Source organism: Protopterus annectens, chromosome 4.part0 (genome assembly GCF_019279795.1).
Source record: "Protopterus annectens isolate FY-2018-M chromosome 4.part0, PAN1.0, whole genome shotgun sequence".
Classification (NCBI taxonomy): domain Eukaryota; kingdom Metazoa; phylum Chordata; order Ceratodontiformes; family Protopteridae; genus Protopterus; species Protopterus annectens.
The window spans coordinates 1,884,676,316-1,884,686,315 of NC_056733.1; positions in this window are offsets into that span (position 1 = coordinate 1,884,676,316).

The window sequence follows — 10,000 nt, forward strand, 5'->3', positions numbered from 1 at the left end:
AAATAAAATCGTAATTGTCTATGCACATCAAGCAAATGTAATTTATAGTCTCCCTTATTTTGAAAATTTGGAAAGAAGACTGGAAAGACAGAGTCTGATTAATATTGGCTTCTGACGCTACCTTGGGAAGAAAAGACGGGTTAGTACGCAAAGACACTATCCTTATGAAAAATCAAGTAAGGAATCTTGATCGATAGTGCTTCACGTTCTGACACTCTCCTAGCAGAAGTAATGGCAACTAAAAAGGCAGTCTTCCAAGATCGATACTGCAAATCTACTGAAGCTGCAGGTTCAAAAGGGGGGGGATACTAAAGCCTGAAGCACAAATGTAAGGTCCCACGGAGGAATAGGATCCTTCACCAGGGGTCTAAGAAGAAATGTACCCTCTTAAGGAAGGTCTTGCAGAGTTTAGAAGAGACCAATGAAATTATGTTTTCCCCCCACATGAAAATTGGAAATTGCGGCCAGTTGGACAGTAGAGGAACTGGCACCTTGCTGAAAAATCCACGCCAAAAATTCCAATACCGCAGACACTGGGGCAGTAAAGGGGTCCAATGTACGCTGCAAGCCCCATACAAAAAAACATTTCCACTTGCTACGGTATACCCTTCTGGTGGATGGCTTGCGAGTCACCACCAAGGGTCCACTGGGGGGGGGGGGGGGGAAATCGGCATAATGTTTATGCACACTAAGGGTAGCAGGTTGAATTTGGCTGCCATAGACCCCAATGCCCTCAGTATTGTCTCTGCTGTTGGAGATTGGGCTTGAATGACATACAGAACGTGTAGCTTCAGGCTGTGTATCCTGTCCAGAACATGTACCCTGTCTGGGGCAAGGAAAACTTTCATCTAAATAGTGTCCAACCAAGCCCCAATGAAATCTAAGACCTGGACAGGGGTCATCGACAAGTTGTTGAGATTGATGGTGAAGCCCAAGAGAGAGGAAGTAATCCCTGGCTTGGCAAAGTTGATGCTCAGAAGGGGCAGCGAAGAGCCAATCTTCCAGGTAAGGGAAGACCTAAATCCCCTGAGGCCGCGGGTGAGCCGCTACTACTGCCATCACCTTGGTGAACACCCTGGGGGCTGTGGTGAGACCAAAGGAAAAGGCTCTGAACTGAATGAATGGCTCCTAGTCAGAAGCAGAGAAACCCCCAAGAGCGCCTGTCCATCTTGATATGGTAGTACGCATCCTGGAGGTCGATTGAGCATATCCAGTCATTCACCTGCAGGTAGGGCAGGATGGATTGAACTGTGACCATTCGGAATTTCGCCCTGGCCACTGACAGGTTCAAGGTGGATAGATCCAAAATGGGTCTCAGGTCCCCAAGTTTTCTTTGGCACTAAAAAGAACCTGGAATAAATGCCTGATCAGGATTGGTCGGAGGAGGACAAGTTGGATGACTTTTTACTAGCAGCTTTTTAAATTTCTAGTGTTGCTTCCTCCCTTTGTGTGGGTGGGATGTCCGGGAGGCGTTTCGGTGGATGGGGTGGTTCAAGGAATGGGACTGAATATCCTCTGGACATGATCTGCAATACCCAGCAATCTGTTGTTATGGACTCCCATTCCACTGGGTGTAGTGATAACACACCCCCGAATGCCTCCAGAGAAGAGCAGTCGGGCAGCTCTTCAGGGCTGCTGTGTGGGTCTGTCTGAAAATGGTTCTCGAGACCCCGTAATTTCTCTGACCCCCTCTGCAACTGGGGCGGCGTCTATCAGAACCCCCTCTGTCTCTGGGGGATGGCGAGTCCTGAATGTACCAGGAAAATGCCTGACACTTCTGGAACCACATCTTCTTAGCCCCTCGCTGATTCCTAGAAAAGAATCTGATGACGGGAGAAGTGGAACCCAATGGCAGACAGTGTCTTCCCATCCTTCTCACTCTGGACCAAAGTCTCACATACCAACTTCCCAAACAGGGAGGAACTGTCATACGGGGCATTGGTGAACGATGCCTCGAGGGGTTCCGAGAACTGACAGCAGTTGCCAGGCATGTCGCCTAATGGTAAAGCCTGTGCCAGCTGTCCTAGCAGCTCCCTCAGTAGCATGGGAGAAGACACATGGAGGTGTTAGCTACTGATTTCAGAGTGGCCATATGAGCGGAAAACATTCTCGTCTCCCACCGATATGGACTCTGGGTTCGACTTGGCAATTTCCTTCACTTGGTCTCGCTGCAGCCGAATCACATATGCCATGTACTTCAGCACTCTTACTGAGAAAGTGGCTGAAGCTTAGACCCACTTCCCGAATCGATCCAACGCCCCTGACTCTCGGTCAGGAGGATGGACAGAAGGGCTCTCCTGAGAAAGCTCTTTCTTGGTGGCAGCTGCCACTACAAGAGCATCAACCAGGGACCCTTTGTTCCAACATTTACTTATTTATTTTACATTTGTTGACAGGGAGTGTCAGCAATCAATGTCCTTTCTGAAGGGGGGCCAAGTACTTTATAAGGGCGCTTAGGGATAGGCTCCACTGTATCCGGTTACTTCCACAACCAAGATGTTATTAGGTCCACTAAGGGACCCGCGGGAAGGGATACCCAGGAAGTAGATGGGCCTGTTCCAAATGCGTCAAGGAACACTGACTTATCAGAGGTTGGATTTTGGGCAGAACACCCTCCCCTCTGTCGAAGGAGTTCCATGAGGTCTCCAAAGGAGACATCCTCAAGGGGTGATCGGGGGGAACCTTCGCCTTCCTCCAAATCAGTGTCTTCGGTGAGGGACTCTGGTGGAGAGTCCAAGTGCCTAATCTTACATGTCTATTTGTGAGAGATCTCCTCAGTGGGAATCTCTGGAGAGGACTAATGAACGTCCTGCTGCTCCCCCACAGGGGCTTCCTGAGGCAAAACAGGCACAGGCTGTCCCTGACATGGTAAGATGGTCGGGATTGTACCCAAAACAGTCAGGAGGACCTTGACAAGGGTCTCGACGACACCTTGAGAGCCCTCTCCACCACATCACAGGCCAAAGGAGAATGGACATCCTGAGAAGTGCCAGTTGGAGCTGTTCCTCTCTGACCCGACAGGGGAGTTAAAGCAGAGACTCCAGAAGCAGAGATACAGAGGGGAATACTGCACTCTGACACAATCAAGGCAGACAGCACCCCCTCGGATACGACCCAGAGACTACGGCTCCGAGAGCTCAGATCCGACATGCTCAAGGCAATGGCCGGTGTCGAGGTACAAGGTACCATCGGTGCCGACCCCTTGACCCCAAGGGTCCTCTGATCCAAGGGCTCCGAAACCAAAGGCCGGATCAGAGAAGGAGTGACTAAAGTAAAGAAAGGGTGCGAGCCTCCACCTACAGAGGGAGAGAGGGCTGGCAAGACACCCATCTGAATTTGGGTGCGGATAAACCTCCATCATCTTATCCTTCTCTGCTTCACTGAAGCTCTGGGTGGAGTGGGAGGATGAAGCTACTGATACTGGTCTGGAGTGCCGGTGGGCAGATGCCTGTACAGGCGACCAGATCTGGGACTCCTCCAGCTCCGGGGAGAACCTGGGAGAATGGAGCCAGGGAGAACATGGTCTGGTTTCTGGCCTAACCTTCAGTGGAGGGCTAGAATACCGCTTCCTCCACCTGTTTTTCTTCAACATCTCCCCTTCACCAGATCTCTTGGTGGAAATTTGAGTCCCAGAGACTGGGGAAGAGGTAGATAGAAGCTGCTGCTGAACCTGAAGTGAGGAGCATAGGAGCTACAGTCCCCGAAGAGGGAAGGAGGCCCTTGAGAATAAGTTTATCCCTACTGTCCTTTAGTGCCCTGTGATTAAACCAGGCACAGATAGGACAGGAGGTTTGTAGGTGGGTCGCCCCCAAACACACCATGCACAGAGTGTGACCATCAGCCAGGGAAAGCTTATGGCCACACACTCTGCACTTTCTGAAACCTAGTTTTGGGGTTTCAGCCATGTCCCTAAACAGGCCCAGAACACACACACACACACACACACACACACACACACACACACACACACACACACACACACACACACAAAAGAGGAAAAGGATAAACAGAAAGAGAGAATTATTTTTTTTTTTAATTCAGACAACTGCACGGGGAGGATAGAAAGTAAAGCCAAGAGAAAAGTTAAATAGGGAAGGAAGGAAGAAAAAATCACAAAATTGCTCTCACAAAACCCAACGACTAGCCAAGAACTTGGACCACAATACTTGCTTTTCCAGCGGCAAACAAGATCTGGGGGGTGGAAGAAGACCGGGGACATTATGGGTAAGGGGGAGGAGCTTGCCTTTATAAATAACAACATCTTTCCTCTAACAGGTCAAATACAGAAAAAGAGAAGCAACGTGCAAGAAGTGCAATGAGAAGGCATAATAAACAGCAAATCTGTACGTTTTACCATTTAAGGTTACAAATAACATGCCTCTGCAACACTGGCAACACAGATGAAAAAGGAAGTAGAACATACCTGAAGTCTATTCTGATTAAAATGTTTCTACTAATCTGCTTAAACAAAAAACTTTACAAGACAAAAACGTGGAAATAAAAGAAAAAGCACAATAAAGAAAAGTGTTGCAGTGGAGCTGAGAAGACAGTATGTACACAATACCAACTTCAAATGGGAAGGAAAAAACTTACAGGATAGATTTCAGAAGTTTGTCATATGGACATATACAGAGTACTTTATCAGATTTCCTTTCTGTAAGAAAGGATGTTCCTGTATATTTTTATACACTCTTGCAGTATGATTAAGCTTTAACACTATCTGATACAGGAGGGGTATATGTGTGTGTGTGTGTGTGTGTGTGTGTGTGTGTGTGTGTGTGTGTGTGAGTATATGTGTGTGTGTGAGTATATGTGTGTATGTTTATACCTTGCTTTAGTAAAGACATTACCTTAAAAATGGCCTGTGTTGGTTTGTTTCAGTACCTTACTGCTCATCTATCCTGGATCTTGATAAGAAAGCAATAACTTTTAAATAATTGTACACGCTTATTTTAAATTTTAATGAAAATTTAAATGAAAACAGAAACTCATTGCTGGCAGCAATTATTTCTAGAGTGTATGGTACCCTCATTCATGATATGGCCAGGATCTGCAATGGCACTGCATAACAGGAAAGGTCTATTCTCAGGTTTACACAAGCCAAAAACAATGATGAATGAGAAAACTAAAAAACATATGGCAATGTTAGGATGGTACAGGCAGTAGTACTTCAAATTACGCATGAACTCAAGTCATTACAACACAAGTACCAGTAAGATTCTACCATAGTCCATGTAGGTGTAAATGATCTGAGATGTACCTCTCTGGATTATACGGAGAGAGACATTACGGGATTTCAGACCATTATTCAGGCTGGCATGAGCCTCGTGTTTAGGTAGCACATTACCATCATAAAGGATGATACCACAATATGAGCAAAAAAAAAATTCATTTCGACAGCTGGCTGTTTTTCTGGTGTCATTCTAAGGATCTGCTTGATTTAATATTTGTCAGCTTGGAAGGACATAACAGTCTGTGCTTTTCCCTCTCATCTTTCAAATATTACCTTAAACTTTATCCACTTCCATTGTGTTTTTTTAGGCAATGGAAATTGCAAACCAACATACACAGCAAAGTCAACTCAACTGAACCTCAGGGTGGTACTGTTTAATGCCAGGAGCCCAGTTAAAAAAAAAAAAAAAAAAAAACTACCTCCAAGTCCTCCTTACACTCTAGAATACAGACATCTGCACTGTTACCAAGACATGGTTTAAAGCGTCAGACAGTAGCCCAGCACAGCAAGGTTTCAGTGCTTTACACATTTTTAGACCAGTAGCTGCACAGACAAGGGCTAAATTATTTGTGATTTCTGCATGCTGAATATCTCATGACAAATTGTATGATACAGCACAAAATGATCTCCTGAAGTTGAAGGGCTTCCAGAATACCAAACCAATGTAAAAAAGCAAAAACAGCTGAAAATCCACCACAGTTGTCTTTATTACATGACAAAGCTTGAGTAAAACTCATCAGTATCTAAAAAAAAAACACAGTCTTTCTGAGTTTAAATACCTACAAGCAGCCAATTAATTAATTATCACAGAGTTTTAACTAATGCTTTAGCAAAACACGTAGACAACATGGGTGTAGAGCATAAATTTAAATTCAGAATTTTACAAGTAATATTTAGGAACAAAAATGGTGGAGATATGGTGAATAAAACAGAATTGTACGAGTATAGATGGATAAATTACTTTAGGGCTGACCATCCCCCAGGTCTGAATAGTACTGTGAGCTTAAAACCCATATTGAAAGATAGGCATACTAAAAATTATTTATAAATAATGTGGCAAATTATTTTTATGTTTTATGTAATTATGCCTTGTATTTTATATGAGAAGCACATTTTACTTATAAAAAGATGCATTTTAGCCAAGCATATTTTTATGTGGGCACTTTAACACGCTCAGAACATGTGATAATTAATTGGCTGCTTGTAGGTATTTAAGCCCAAAGACTGTTTTTAGATACTAATGAAGAGTTTTACTCGAAAGCCTTGTATAATAAAGACAACTTTGATGGACTTTCAGCTGCTTTTTGACAAATTGTGTGATATACTACTCATACAAGGAGGATGTAGATCAGAGTGTAGCGTGTGTGCGCTGTGTCTTTTAAGAAGCATGCGAGGCTGTGCATGCACGTATAAATTCCAGACACATGCAATCTCTAATGACATTTTGAAGCAGCAGCCAGTGTGCAAGTATGTATGATCACAGCACTTAGTTTGTATACAAGTTACTTAAGTCATAGTCAAGCTTTACAGTAATGTGTTTGAATAGAATAAAGCTGCTTAAACAGAACTCACAAAGACTCAATTTATTTGTGTAACACGAAAAAGTGACAGCTGGGACTGTGGAAAGAGCTCTAACTATGGGTATAGAAAAATATGCAGTAAAATAGTCAGCTCCGTTTAGTTACAGTGGGCAGTATTATCACGGACTAGCTCCAAACATTGTTGGATGTTGGTTCTTAACTTCCACAGGAGCCCATTTTGAAAATTCTCAATAACTTTGGTGCAGACCAGGACTGACTCATCAATAAAACTATTTCAGTAAAAAAAATCCAGAGGCTTATGTGGCATTTTTATCAAAGGATTCAATCAGAAAATTACAACGTAATTTATTTAGGTCTTCAAGCAACGATTTGCTTTTGAGAAGACTCTACACAAAGAGGTATTTGCAGGGGAAATACCATCAGTTTTAAAGAAAAAGGTAACCGATTTATGATCTAATTTAAACGACATGTACAGAGGTGTGCAAGAAGTGGCCGGATTTGTGAGGATGAGATCAAGGGTATACAGGCCTCCAGTAGGATGGTTAACTATCTGTATGTACATGCATGTTAGCATTTATAATGTCAAGGAAGCCCTAAGCAAGTTACTGATGGTACAGGTTAGCCAGTTTATTCAACAGAACGGTGCAGTGTTTAATAGGGACCACATCTAACACTAGCCATGGTGGTCAGAGAAGGCAATAAACAGTGTTCTACAGCTAGTTACAAAACGATGTTTAATCTTGTTTACAGTGGTTTGGACATTTAGTAGTTCAAATCGGGTGACCCAAGGAAACTGTCGTTAGCCGATGATATCCTTAACAAATAAATGACAATTCACTGCAATTACTAGCAGCAGGTCTAAAGACACAATAGGAACTAAACCCAGGAACAGAGAAGCTGCTTTCACTGCTTTAAAACCATGTTTCTGCAACTATACATTTATGAAGGTGTTCAAGCTGCAGAAGACTGTCACGTCTGAACAGATTTTTGACACTGAGCAGACCCACTTTAATGTGCTCCGAATTAGAACAGACTGTCAAATGGCACTACAGGGGCAGCAAAGGCTTCAACCAGAATGCAAAAGATTTGCCAAGAAAAGTGCAGAACATCTATAGCAACGCATGAAGACTTGCCAGCCATTGTGTTCCAAGCTGTCACAAACTAAAACCCTTAGAATGGCACCCTTTACATAGCCAATTATATCTCTTCTTTTAGCCTCCATTTCATTCAGGATGATGACAAAATACCACTCCAGACCAGTGTCTTTCAACAGACTTCACTACATTGTAAATACAGTGGTTGCAGTAACACTGGTCTTACAATGGTTTAGAAGCTACTTCCAGAACAGGACCAAGACAGCAAAATGGGAAACCTGTTTAGCTTTCACTTTCAAATCCAACAATGCAGCCCTCACTCTTTAGCCTCTTTTCATAAATTATATGTATCTTCATAATAAGTGACTCAAATTATTGTGATATACAAAGTATACTGTTCTATGCAGTGCCAGCACCAAAACTACATTTACTCCACACTTACAACTATCAATGCCCTGCTTTCATGGCCACAAGACACGAATCTCATTCTACTCGAGGAAAAATAAATAAATTTATGATCTTTGGCAATAAGGATAAGTTAACCTGTAATACACCTATAAAAAAATAAATATATAATACTGACAAACACCCAGCCTCATTATCAACAATAAGCTCACCTTCTCATTCGCATAAACAATACTACAAAGATATACACAAAACACTATGTAGCCTCCATCAAGTAAACTGCCTACCCTTATGTACCACAACTGAACTAATTTATTCCTCTTTTTCCAAACTTTCTATGGATGTTTTAACAGTCAGTCAGTTTAGACAAGATCATTCAACAAAACAGGAAACTACATATAACAAAATATATATATTTGCAACACAACCAATTACTAAAACTCCACACTTCCAATATCTTCAAACTGAGTTCTGTGACTTATAAGAACAAAACAATAGTCTTGCTTTTGCACATAAACTCCTTCACAAAAAAAAAAAAAAAAAAAAGAAAAAATACAGCACTCCAGAGGTATACCACCAATAAAACTAAAAGATCAAATACCACAAGTCCATAAAACTGAAAGCAAAAACACAGATCACCAAGTTACTTCATTTACCACAGAATGGAATTCCATACTATAAAACATGTTCAAATGAAGACACCACAAACACACCACCTTCAAAAGCCATCTCTAGAGCCCCTCTAAACATGCCACTAGGCCTTAAAATGTGGAATCACTTACATTTAACTACAATTTCTTTAGCTAGATTTTCCTTATCGGATTTGCACTGTTGTCATTTACTGTTATAATAATCAAACATCACTCTGATACCGCACTCTGGACACCGCTTACCATTTCTGCACAGTCTCCAAGCCTTCTTTCAGACTAACATCACTTCCTTTCATCTTACCACCCCATTTGCCCCTTCTCTCTCCTCATAAAATATTACACACACTTTTGCTGTAGCTTCTTTTACCTACCCCACACTTCAACTAGAAAAACAACTATGCGTTCAGTGCACATTTTTTAACGTAAAACTTTGTTCTTTGCAAAACTAATTTCCATACTGTCCATTTTGCTTAAAATTTCATACCCTCACACTACAAACTTTATATTTGCTCAAATAATTTCTTTTTAGTGTTTATTACTGCTGCCATTTCCAAATCTGTACTTTACTGTGGATCTCCACTAAAAATGGTCTACCCAACAGGGTTAACCCAGCAACAAAATTTAAATAAAATAATTTTAAAATCCCTAACAAGAGACCGAGCATTGTGTTGTATGATTATGCAGCACAAACTTACACACAAGCAAGAGGTTTCCCTACAGACACTAATTGGCACTGCAAGGTGTACACAGAGTTGAAACATACACACCCATTTATCTTCTCTCTCAGTGATTACCCACAGTACTGTTTAGTACCAATGGAAAAATACATGAAGAAAATATCCCCAGAACAGGGTGCAGATTGAATACTAAATGACAAACAATGAAACTGTGGACTACAGGCAATGCAGATACTTCTTGGAGATTTTCTCCCACCTCCAGAAACCTGCATCTCTCCAAAAATGTTTGTAATTCCCGATACAAAGGTAGACAGGCAGAAACTTTTGTACTGAAGCAACTGATGCTTCATTTACAAAACCATGTAGTGGAGTATAAACCTAAAATTTATACAGCGATTTA